Here is a 12,906-nt window from a genome sequence, read left to right as displayed (position 1 = left end):
TAGGCTCCTGGCCCCCACCCTGCCTGCCATAGGTTCCTGCCCCCACCCTGTCTGCCATAGGCTCCTGCCCCCACCCTGCCTGCCATAGGTTCCTGCCCCCACCCTGCCTGCCATAGGCTCCTGCCCCCACTCTGCCTGCCATAGGCTCCTGCCCCCACCCTGCCTCCATAGGCGCCCCAAGACATTCTACTGGATAACCGGTTGGCAGATGTATGGATGGATTGTTTTGATGTGTTTGTTCTGTTTCACTACTGGATGATCTCATTAATTAACTAACCCTCCGGCCTATAATAAGTTAAATTCGGAGAGCTAGAGCTGAAATACACAGAGCTGGCAGGGTGTCTCAAGTTGAGGGACTCACTGTACCATGGGTTCTGAGAACAAATTTACCGCCTGTCAGTATGGAGAGCCTGGCGCGGACAGGTAGGCGTCAGGCTAACGAGGCAGGCAGGCAGACTCACAGGTGCAGCAAACCATCCGTCGCTCGTTGATTTCATACATGGATGAAAACTGGCAGGGGGCGGAGGAGTGGTGTTTGGGTAATGCAATCTTCACGCCTGCAAATCCTCTGTTAATTCAAGTAATCTGTCCAAAGCCAATGCAGCACAGGTGAGTTGGGATGCTTTTACGGCTCTTTTACTAGCAACATGTGGAGACACTGTCTGGGCTTGACAAATGGAAATCAGATTAAGCAGGTATGAGGGAGTGTCATGTTTATGTAAAACTAGTGTGTATGTTAACACCTGTAGAGCATAAAAAACTAAAGCAGCAATTAAAGAGGGAATGGCACCTGTAAGCGTGCGGATGCCTTGTGACTGCGGGGTATGGATGTGCCCCTGTTAGCACATCCCAGTGGGACAGAGACCGCAGTGGGTTCCCGCCTGAGGCCTGACTGCACTGACATGGCCTCATAACCCCAGTTAGCCGTGTGGGAGCATTAGCGCTTCGCTCTTTGGACAGACCAAAGTGTTTCTTCCTGGATGAACAGGATCAGACAGGAACACACGGCTGGTGAGAGAACAGATCGATATGCGAGCGAGTGGTCAGCCTTCTTGGAAAGTCAGTGGAGGCCTTCCTATTTGTCAGTGAGATCAAAAAGCTATTTTAACATCGTCTCACACTACAGGGTAATATTTTCCTGGGAAACATGCCTTGTTTCTGTTGTTCTAAGGACACATGTAGGGGACACAAAGCTGTATTTTTAGTTGTACTTTAATTACCAAAGCCTGTTCGGTAGACTCTTTCCAGACACCTCGGGGATGTGCATAGACAGTCAGGGAATGATGGCCAGTGCTCCTACCACTGGGAGATGGATAATTACTTGATGGATCTTGAGTGTCCCCTGTCTTGGAGCCATGCAAGCCAGCATGTCACCGTGGTGACGCGGATGTCCTCGCGTTTACACATAGGGCGTGTCACCCCCTGGCCTAGCAGGCTGGCATCATCCTCCAAAGGAATCAGCCACATTCATGGAGTCTCTCTGACATTTAACAAGCATTAGTTTGATTTACTCATAGCAAGCAGGGGTGTTTTTTAATGTGCTCTGACAGAACTTAGCCCCCTTTTCTGCAGTCCCTGGGGGAGCAGCCAATGTGTGGGGTATAAATATCTGTCTCATCTTATAAGGTCTGTGAACAAACAGCTGCCTGAACACACTGGCGATCTGTTCAGCTTCTCCCAGATGTTTGGTGGGGGTGGTGATCAATGATGCCCTGTTTCCTGGGTGATTCCCCTCCCCCAGTCTCCACCCTCACCGTGGGCACTGGTTGCTTGTTCATGGGGGCGATTAAAACATTTCCACATGGAGGTGGAGTCACTCTGGAAATATTTGTAAAAACCCACTGCTCTTATCAATATAGTTCATGGGAGAATGAGGGCGAGATGGAGAGAGGGAAGAATTTACACCCCCCCCCAACATCTCCCATTGACATGAGCTCCTGTTGCCCCTCCCTCCTTCCTCCCAGGTATGGCCATGGGCGTCATTAGGTCTGATCTTAGCCCCGATGCCAATCTTCCTTCAAAAAGGAAGAAAGTCAAGCCCCAGGTAAACTTGACTTAGCCTCTGATCTTTTCAACAGCTAGAAACTCCCCTGGGTATCGCTAAGCAAGGTCTTGAACCCGTGACCGCACATTTCATCCGTCTGGTGGTTTAACTTGTACTGATGGCAGTCAGCTTCTATTGAGCCCCCTCGCTCCCCCCTAAATGCCGTACCCCCCACCCCCTCACCATAACAGTAATTTAACACCTTCGCCTGCCGTTGCCATGTCCGCCTCTCGATGATTAGCATACCCGCTTCTTATTCAGGACACGCCCCCCTGCTCCCTGTCACCCTCGACTTCACCCTGAGGGGAGCAGTTCAGGTACAACATCCACCTCTTACTGACACTGGTGGCGTGTTTAATGTGCTTAATTCATTCCCTCTTTGCTTTGAAGAGTTTGACAGGAATTTGATAGGCTTCTGGCCCCCTCTTTGCAGTATGACAGCAATAAACCTGTGGGGGTGTGAATGGGCATTAATCCCCACTGTGCCTAGGTGACCATTTTACATCATGTGTTCAGGTCATTTTTCTCATTAATCAGACTCGGTGATTTTTCACGGTCTGTTTTGGCGAGACAAATTTGGGAAGGGGGGGGCATTTCTCTCCCTCCCTGCTGGAGTATTGCTGTTTTGCCAGTCGCTGTGCTGAACCATTAGCCTTGGACTCGCACCCGGCCACGAATACCTGTAGTTCCTCCTCACTGATGGTGTGCTCTGTGGATGGATGAAGCCCCCCCCCCCCCCCCGGATGGCTTGGCACCTCACCAGGGTGAATCATCAGCCAATTTCCCCACAGAGATCTTGGCTTGTGGGCAAGAGCCCCCTCCCCAGCAAAGCACACTTGTATGTTTCATTTAACAAACTGACCTTTGATGGATGATTTAGAATTAAAGGCAGTATTACTGATAAAACAGTGACCCCCCCACAAATCTGGGGATCAGTCTTTGCAAGCCACCCCCCTAACTCACTGTCCCTGGAAGTATTACAATCATTGCCAGCTGACAATCGCCCCCCCAGACAATAGCCTTCTAATTGGTCACCGTTCACCTTTGAAGTGACCCTGTGGTGGAGGCCTCCACATTGTGTCTGGCCATCGTCCCCTGTAATTGGTCTGGCCCGAGCAGCGAGGCTGAGCTGTCTATTGCCAGGTCCACACCATGATGACTAGAGTCAGGGGTTAGTTAGCAGAGCAAAATGAGAGCTTTTCTCGGCAGGCATAGTGCACATCAAACAGTCTGATCTGTGGGGAGATGGTGGAGCCTTTAGGAGGGCATGGAGTCAGGCAGGCCGAACAGCAACAATCCGAATGCGATGCTGCGTAGTGTGTGTGCATAGCCCTCTGGTTCGGTTAGCATTGATAGGTACCACAGCTTATCCTCACCTCTGTATCACTCGCAGCTGGAGAGTGGCGCCCCTCATCACCTATGGAGTGAACTGCAACCATTAACAGCATCAACTCCACCTACCCCTGTGTTAGTCCAAAGGTCTTTGGAGTCACTGTTGGGCCCGTGAACAGGCTCTTAACCACCGGGGCCTGTGTGACCCCATCTTCACGATGGCATGTTGCTTTGGATGAAAGCATCTGCTAAATGAATAAATGTAAATGTGAGATTTATGGTCAAGGTATATCCTCTGAAGATTAAAGGCTCTAATTTTGGGCTCTGTGTGTCATTTTTTATTTGCAAAGTAGTCCTGAGGGTCTTGTGTGTATTAAGGGACTGTGTTTTTATTCGAATGTGGTGTATCTGTGATCCAGACCACCGAGCCCGTGCGGCTTCAGCTTTGTTACATCCACATAATTGCCAAGTCTTTTCTTTATATCAAAAAATTAGCTATACCACCGTGTTACTCTCCCACCCAACTCTCCTTATCTGATCACCTAACCCCCCCCCGTGAAATCCTAAGTCGTGAATGAGCGATACTTCACCTGACAGTCGTCGGGGAGATGTGCTATCTTGGATCTTCTAAGAAGCTCATTAAGCCAAGGTGTGATCCATGCATCTTCCTAGGTGATGCTGCAGGCTTCCTCGGCCCCTCTTCCGCTGCCCGTAAATGTTATTCACTGTTGAAGAAAGATGCGGGAAACTGAGGCGGCTTGCCAGCCTCCCGGGTCATGATCCCAGAGGCCTCGATGCCGTCTCTGCCGTCAGAACCGTTAGGCCTGACTTCAGGTCACCTGACTGCAACGGCCTCCGCTACAGAGTAGCAGAGAAACTGCCCCAACTTCCATGTCATTGCCCCCCCCCGCTTCACCTCCATGCCTGTCACACACTTCCTAATTAGACGCGTCTTAGTGAATGCAGAATCCTGGGTCAAAAATCAGCTGCTGGTGGGACTTTGAAGGATACGTTTTTTTTTAATTTCCTCGGAATAGCTGTTGTCGTAGCAACTTTGACACGCCATTGATGAGCTACGGCGCCGACATGGGGTACCTGCTGCCCGGTGGGTGTGGGCCAGCACCAGCGAGCATGCTGGGATACGCCACACTGCCATGACGGTGCCCCGCGGCGCCCACCTCCCAGAGACGCCAACCGTGTCAGGAAACATCAGCAGGGGAAGGGGATGAGCGTGCTCAGCGGTGCGCGGAAACGGGAAGGAAATGCAGAGACTCCTATTCCACAGGCGGCTGAGGAGCGTGGAGGCTGCCTGAATCTGCCTTTGACAGAGTACAAAAGGAAGATTAGCACTGAAAGGCTGCATTCGCAAACCGGCAGGTAGACACGCTGTCGGGCTTAATGCTCACCGTGCATGTAAGCCCCCCGCGCAGGTATCTCCTGTCTTTAGAACGAGAACTCGTCTTGGCAGTAATCCACTGTAAGCTTCTGGAAATGATGTCACCCAATTAATGGCTGCTTCCCCAGCTAAATGCAGGCTCAAAACGGCCTTGGACACCTCGCTTGATCACCGTGCCCATCCCCCACTAAGCAAAATGGACCAGAAATCAAAAATGTGCTGCACATCATGGTTGGACAGGGTTCCAGCAAGATCTGCGAGAATCCTCAGGAGCCACGGGAGCAAGGACAGGGAGGAGAGCAGATCCTACGGAAGCATCACACGCACCTCCGTGCTCCATCCGGGTTAGCTGATTCATGCCATGCCCATTATGGCCCAAATGCGGCCTGCTCGTTTGGGTCGAGCCATCTGGTTCTGGGCTTTGTGATTCTCTGAAGTCAGGCTGCCCCCGCCTGGGTAAAAGGCAGCACATGTGGGTGCTAAAAAGTGGCCGGATCGCATGCGTCTTGCTATCCATGCCGCGATGAAAGTGGCATGTTGCAGGATGAAATACGACGATGAGTCTATTTAAATGATTTTCTCTTCTGAAGTGATGACCAAGTTATGGGAAAGTTGGGTGGGAATGGCGTCCTGCGGTAATTTTTAGAGACAAAGATGGTAAATGACAGGGTGCTCGTTTTCCCCCTGGACTGATACTAGAGGCATAAACAAACAGAGACTGTTCCCAGAGGTTTGGGCTGACACAAGAGTATGGCGCCATTCCTTTCTTCTGAGAAACCTAAACGTGCTTCTGCGGGCAATCGGGAGGAACAGAATAAACTTCTGAAGGAAGGAATAGAGTCTCCTGGGTGCGTGTGGGGGGATGATTCATGCCTTGCCATTCCGGGTATATGACAGGTCTCTGTTAAGAGCAATAACAATAACAGCAATAAAAGAGGGTTACTTTGACTTATGCTGTACATTTAGGAAAATACTCACAATAATCAAAGGGACACTTTCTCTCACTGTTTTTCTGTTGCAGTTCTGAATAAGATTAATTAGCTTTCAACCCGCGGCCAGTGGATGGAGACCATCGATTTTGTTCTTTAAATCCTCCACATGTGTACTTTTACACAGACTGCAGAAACCGTGTGAAATGCACCACACCTGGTAACTCAGTCTTTTAATTAATTGGTGTGACTTACTGTGCATTTGGAAAGTATTCAGACCCCTTCACTTTTTCACGTTTGTTATGTTGCCAAAATTTCTAAAATCATGGTTCCGCTTGTCATTATAGAGTATTAAGTGTAGATTGATAAGAGAAAATTTTAATTTAAACACTTTCTGAATGCACAGTATTTGCTAGAAATGACTTAATAATTTGAACTTTAGAGAAATATTTTAGATGTGCATACATATTTGTGGTGGTGCTGTTTAAAAGTATTTAAAAGAAAAATTCACCATCCATCCATCCATCCATCCATCTGCTTATCCAATCAGTGTGGGGGGTGGATCTTACACAAGGCTGGATTCCAGTGAAATCACTGGTAACATAATGATTTGATGGCAGGGTGAAGCAGCAGTGAGGAATGTGCAGGATCAACTTTTCAGGCTGTTAAATATTCTGTGATGTGATTCGGATTCGCGTACAACCTCCCCCCCCCCCCCCCCCCCCCCCCCATCTCCGCCAATGGGGGCTTGTGAATCTGTGGTGTAATTTCAACAAATAGAAAAGGATCAAGAAAACACTGTATTATCTCTAAAAACTGGAACAGATTTTTTTATTAAATTAACCTTATTAGTGCATCACCGTAAGCAAATGCCAAAAAAAAATAAAAAAATGAACGGAATTCCTCATTTGCATTAAGATAGATTTTTCAGGTTGGCTGCACGGTTTAATTAAGGAAAAGATTAAGAATCATTAAACAAGCGGCTGTACCTTTCAACAGTGGAAGTCACATCTGACTCAGGTTAACAGTGACCCAGATGGTGATTTGGTAACCATTGAATCACTGTAGCTGTCTGAGGACGATCCTGTTAGTTCCCAGGAAAAGCAAGGAAATCCGGGAATGAGCCTGCCAGCCTGCGGCTTGGACTTGCATCATCGACAAAGATGTAAATAAATCACAGGCAGTCAAAAGGAAACCCAGCTGGAGACAGGCATAAGGCAAAGGTACATGTTACTGTATGGACGTACCGTTTAATGTATCATAGTAATATTGACAGCTGGTTTATTCACATTTCATTTCTTAATAAAACTGTTTGGCTTCATCATACTGTTTCCATTTGACTTGTTTTTTGCTTATATGAAGTGGTTAACCAACTTCAACAGAATTACAGAAGAGGCAACGTTCTCAGCCACCTTGAATTTTCCCTTGTCTATAATCACCTTCTCGCTGAAAGACTTTCAGGACAAGTCGTCTGCAGTCACCTCTCTGACTGTGTCCTGGCTGTTGGCAGATGCTCAGGTTTATTTCACTGGGGAACAGATCCGGTCAGGCCATTAGGTGACATAGACAACATACAGTAGGTGGTGCCGCCTTAGCAAGCCAATTTCACTTTGTCTCAGACGGTGGTGAAGCTTGCCTAGGGCACCACATGGACTTCCACCAGGACTGCCGGGGAAATCAAAACTTCCAGGCACAGAGGACACGGTCCTGAAGGCCAGGATGAGACGCAGGGATCCCTGGCAGCGCTCCCTCCTCGCAAACGGATTGATACGTATTCCCCTTTTTTAGTTTCTGTTCGGGGGTCAAAAAAATTACACATTCAAATTATTCTGGCAGGCCTGTGTTTAAAAAAAAGCAGGGGGGGGGGGGACAGCCACCGGCACCAACATCCATATTTAAAGACATCCGAAGTCTAATCCGCGGAAATTAGCGATGCAGGAACCCGGGATAAAGGAGGTGCTGAGGCGCGGAGCGTCTTTGAAAGGCACCTGCGAATGCGGCGTGCGGCTCGCGGAGGCGCTGAAAGGGGCCGGCGTGGAGAGCAATCAGGCACCATTGAGGCGGCGCCAGGTGTTTGGCAGGTGGATCGGGCCAGATGTGCAGAGCTGGCAGCCAGGGCTTCATACAGGTGTGAGAATGCCCCCCCCCCCCCCACGCACTAATTACTGCTTTAAATCCCTAATTTCTGTGTTTCAATATTGATTGCTACCTCTCCCGCTCTCTGCTGTCCCCACGATGTGGTTCGGGCTCCGGCTATATTTAGACTAGGCCCGTTTTCGGCTCCTCACTCCGGCTCTCTCGCCCCCTGGAATGGCACTTCCTTCGCTGCTCTCGAGTCCCGGAGCCAGAGCCTTTGGAATGGCAATGGCGGCGTGTCACGGCGCCTCGACGCCGCGCCTTTATGCGCCTTTGTTACATGCCGACAGTGCAGCCAGGCGCTGACGAGGCCGTCCTGGCTCCCTTTGCCTCTTTGTCCAGCCCCTGAAGATCAGCCTCTCCTCTCCTCCCTCTTCTCCTCCCTCCCCTCCTCCCTCCCTGTCTTTCCTGGCGCTTTTCAGAGCCTCACGTCATCGCCAGCTGTATCCTCTGCCGCTTTGCCATTTTCGTGTTTTTATTTTCTGTGCGCCCACAAAACTGCAAGCCAATACTCTTTGGTCTTGTGTGATATTCCTCTTTCTGCACAAGGTGCTCGGTGACTTTATCCTTATACATGTGCGTGCGTATATATGTGCATGAGTGGGCGTGTTAAAAATTTTATTTGTCCGCGAGGGCTACCCCGCCGGACCCTACCTCCCCCTTCCCACCCTGCACTCACCGTCCCACCGGGGCGTCAGTGACACCGTCGGCCTGAGGTGCGAGGCCAGGCCGGACCGGCGCCCGGCTCCAGTTGCAGGCCGACAGCTGTCCGTCCCAGGTGGTGTGACATTTGAGACTGGAGGGGCAGCAGATGAGAGGGAAGGTGTACAAGGGCCCGGGTTGGGGGGCGTCGATTAGCTCACCGCCAGCTCCTGACGCATATGGGCCAGCCCAGGAGACAACCTGAGATTGGGCTGCTCCCCGGCCATATGGCTCCCTGCCTTGCCCCCGGGGGCAGTATTGATTTTATGAGACAGACCTGTCTAGGGTGGAGAGCAGCTTCAGCTGGGCCAATATCTGCAGGCCCTGGGATTCATGGTCACATCCCCCCCCCCAAGGGTGGATCAGGGTATCCACCCCAAATCAGCAGCTCTCATGTAATACGAGTGCAGGGCTGTATCTAATTCCCTGCATGCGGCCTGATGTGCGCCCATACGGAACGGCACTGCTCGCGTGTGGCAAATGGACCCTGAACTGTGTAAGTCCGGCTAATAAGAAGCATAGCACACTAGTGGGCTGAGAGCGGGTCCTCAGGAGGAAGGTCGGCTGGCGCTGGGCCCCCCCCACACATGGGGCCATGCATTTGCATGTAGCCCACGCCTGGGCTGCCCCGCCACCTCCGCTGCTGATTCATCACTTTCTCCCGCAAAATGGCACATTTTCATTTATTTTTCTTGAGAAACTTTTGGCTTTGTCTCCTACACTTTATGTTTTGAATGACTTTCTTCATTAATGTTTGATTTCCACACAGAAGCGATTTACGTTTGTGGAATAATTTTTTACTTTGTTGTATAGAGGATTCAGTGGTGTGGTGGTGCAGTGATTAGCGCTGTTGCCTCATACCTCTGCCATCAGGGTTCGAGTCTCTGCCATGATTCCGTGTCTGTGTGAGTTTGTATGTTCTTCTCATGTCGTGGGGATTCCTTCCTCTGCTGAGGTTAATAGGAGTCACTCACTACGTTTACATGCACAGCTAAGTCGAGCTATAGCTTGACTACAGCATTTAATCAAACTACTGTCCTTGTCCCAGTATACATGCATGGGAGGGGAATCGATTTATTGGCCGAAGTATGTTTGACTCCGCTACAATAGGTGGTGATATGGCTCCTTTCAGCTGATTAGTTTTGGGCTTTTCTGGTTGACCTATTACATCACAGATGTAAAAATTAATAAAACCAACACACAAGCTTCAATTGCGATCTGGTCGGAAGAACAGATACAACAAGATCAGGATAGTGTAACAAGAAGTATTTTGTATAGTATACTATGAAAGCATGGTATTGGAATTTTTTCAAATATTGCAGTGTGATTTTGTTGTAATAAATATTGGGGTACTTCATTAAACAAAAAAGGAGTTCAACATAAATTTCGGAGAATGCATGCAGCGCTCATGCAAAAGCAGCGGAGGTAAACTGAATTGATTTTTAAACATATACTAGATAATCCTGAAAAGGAATAATCATTAAAATTGAAATACCTGCTAGGTTTTTTCCTATGACAGATTAAAAATGTTTTAGCAAGGCTTAAATTCCCTGCCTTATAATATCCATACCAAATTGATGGTAAGAAAAAGCCTGATGTAAGAACTGGATGTGCATAACATGTGACGTTGGTATTAATATCACACGTCATCCAGTCCTACTACAGCCATTTTTTTAATTCAGTACAAAATACCCTGCCTCGCGTTGTGATGTCATTCGGCACGCCAGTGGAAAACCAACACCTTTAAAAGCCATACTTTTGGTACCTGCTTGAAGTACCAAAAGTACAGTACCTGGTGCGGTGGAAACGCGCCCTTTAGTTGAGTTGTGAATTGGACAGCTTTACAGCACTGCACATCTCATGCGTGCTGTAATTCCTCTCCTACGCTCCAAACTTCTTCAATTACTTCTGGGCCAAAGCCCAGGAGGGACACTGTGGAGAGTGCGCAAAACAGCTAGTCCAGTTTGAGTTGATTTAAAGTTTACATGCAGGAGTAAATCGACACCCAGTCGTATTATCTGGGGTGTCAGAAATTTGATATAGTATGATTTCAGTCAAATTAACATGTTTACATGTTCTTTAAAAGTCCGGTTTTAGTTGGACTAGCACAATAATTCAATTTTCTTAGTGCACGTGTAAATGTACTGACTAAATTGCCCATAGGTGTGTGAGTGTGCCCTGCCATGGATTTGCACCCCATCCTGGGTTGTTCCCTACCTTGCACCTGTAGCTTCTGGAATAGGCTTCAAACCCCCTGTGAACCTGAACTGGGCAAGCAGGTACAAAAATCGATGGATGGATGGATGTATAGTGAATTTATGGAATTTTTGTATATGCAATTCATTACCCTCACCGACTGGAGGGATGGATGGAGGGACATATCTGTATATAAAATATATAATAATTTCCTGGTATGTAGCATTTCCTTTGGATGTTTGCCGGTGATGAAAGCAGCTTCTGCTTTCCTCCAGACCAGCCTGGGTGGGGCCCTAACTAAGCATATGATGGCTGTCAATATGGGTGATATGATATGATAAGGGGGGGCAGAGGGGGAAACATCATGCTGTTTCTTAGACCCAAGCGGCCGTTGATTGACGGGGGGCATCTTTATGGCGTTTGGATGCTAAATATGTATTTATATAATCAGAGCCTCCTAAACAAGTAAACATTTTTTTGGCTGGTTTTCAGTGCTGCATCTGTATAAAGTAATATAAAGTAAACTTTCTAAGCCTTTTTAAACATGAAGGCAGTTCTAATAGAAGGTCACGCTCCCCTCTATGAAAGTTGCCTGGCTTCATAACGTAAGCCGCTCAGCTGTTTGGGTGTTTTTTCATAAATAAGCTGGACTGATATTCCTGGTATCAGGATCAGTTCCTCATGTGCTGGATTACGCTGCATGGTCTTCTTCACCTTCATTCCCTCGTCTTCTTCCTCCACTGCCACAGCATCGCAGTTCCGGTCGCGTGGCAGTGAATCGGATACTGTCTTGGCGTCACAGAAGACAGGCTCGAGCAGTAATTAATCTCCACGAAGGCCTGACCGGGGGCAGGTACCACTGTTTGGAAATTCAATTACCCCCTGCCTGTGGGGAGCGGCGGCCGGCTCCATTCGCCAGGTTAATATCAACCACCTGAGCCTCCGCCGCCATTTGAAAAGCAAATCGGTGCGCTGGCTCGCTCCCAGTCTGTCAGGTTCTCCTCCTGCCTCCAGCCTCCTGTCATCTGCACCCTCCAGCTGTGATATCGGGTGGCTGGCGCCCCACTCCCACCCCCCACACCACCCAGACAGTGTATCTGGGTAATCAGCAGATGAGAGAGTGAGAGAATCCGCTTCTGCTAGTGGCTGAGGATGGCAATGAGATACTTGTCTAACTTGTGGCTTTCCTTGGAAAAACTGCCTCACATGTTACGAGTCATGTGTGGTGTCCATATGGCCACGAGGAGCCTGTAGGCAACCCGTATCGTTCCGCTCTTCATGTTGCAGCTTGCATGGACATGACTGCAGAAATGCAACAGAATATAGGTCAGTATGAACTTAGGGCCAGGACTTCCTGACCGTAACATGAAGAGCATGTCCTGTGAGCGCGCTGGGGGCTTCCTTATCTTAGCATGGAGAGCGTATCTTGTGAGTATGCTGGGGGCTTCCTTACCTTAACATGAAGAGCTTGTCCCGTGAGCGTGCTGGGGGCTTCCTTACCATAACATGAAGAGCTTATCCAGTGAGTGCGCTGGGTGCTTCCTTACCTTAACATGAACTGTGTGTCCTGTGAGCACACTGGGGGCTTCCTTATCTTAGCATGGAGAGCGTATCCTGTGAGTATGCTGGGGGCTTCCTTACCTTAACATGAAGAGCTTGTCCTGTGAGCGCGCTGGGGGCTTCCTTACCTAAACATGGACTGCGTATCCTGTGAGCACACTGGGGTCTTCCTTATGTTAGCATGTAGAGCGTATCCTGTGAGTATGCTGGCGGCTTCCTTCCCTTAACATGAAGAACTTGTTCCGTGAGCATGCTGGGACGTCCTTACCTTAACATGAACTGTGTGTCCTGTGAGCACACTGGGGGCTTCCTTATCTTAACATGGAGAGCGTATCCTGTGAGTATGCTGGGGCCTTCCTTACCATAACATGAAGAGCATATCCTGTGAGCGTGCTGGGGGCTTCCTTACCTTAACATGAAGAACTTGTTCCGTGAGCACGCTGGGACATCCTTACCTTAACATGAACTGTGTGTCCTGTGAGCACACTGGGGGCTTCCTTATCTTAACATGGAGAGCGTATCCTGTGAGTATGCTGGGGGCTTCCTTACCTTAACATGAAGAGCTTGTTCCGTGAGCGCGCTGGGGCTTCCTTACCTTAACATGAAGAGTG

General features: G+C 49.0%; 1 long non-coding RNA gene across 3 annotated transcripts; it reads left to right on the top strand.

Moving 5' to 3' along the window:
- Positions 1 to 268: 268 nt before the first annotated feature.
- Positions 269 to 3,698, top strand: LOC111849493 (uncharacterized). 3 transcript variants are annotated; one of them, XR_002839546.2, is made up of 3 exons: positions 269 to 609; positions 1,965 to 2,044; positions 3,438 to 3,698. It is a non-coding gene; the product is annotated as an uncharacterized lncRNA (long non-coding RNA). The 3 variants fall into 3 exon arrangements; XR_002839544.2 differs by lacking the exon at positions 269 to 609 and adding an exon at positions 617 to 695; XR_002839543.2 differs by lacking the exon at positions 269 to 609 and adding an exon at positions 707 to 1,011.
- The last annotated feature ends 9,208 nt before the right edge of the window (positions 3,699 to 12,906 follow it).

Source organism: Paramormyrops kingsleyae, chromosome 1, assembly GCF_048594095.1.
Source record: "Paramormyrops kingsleyae isolate MSU_618 chromosome 1, PKINGS_0.4, whole genome shotgun sequence".
NCBI classification, from domain to species: domain Eukaryota; kingdom Metazoa; phylum Chordata; class Actinopteri; order Osteoglossiformes; family Mormyridae; genus Paramormyrops; species Paramormyrops kingsleyae.
The sequence above is the reverse complement of the archived record's forward strand: the minus strand, read 5'-3'. Positions and strand labels throughout refer to the sequence as shown.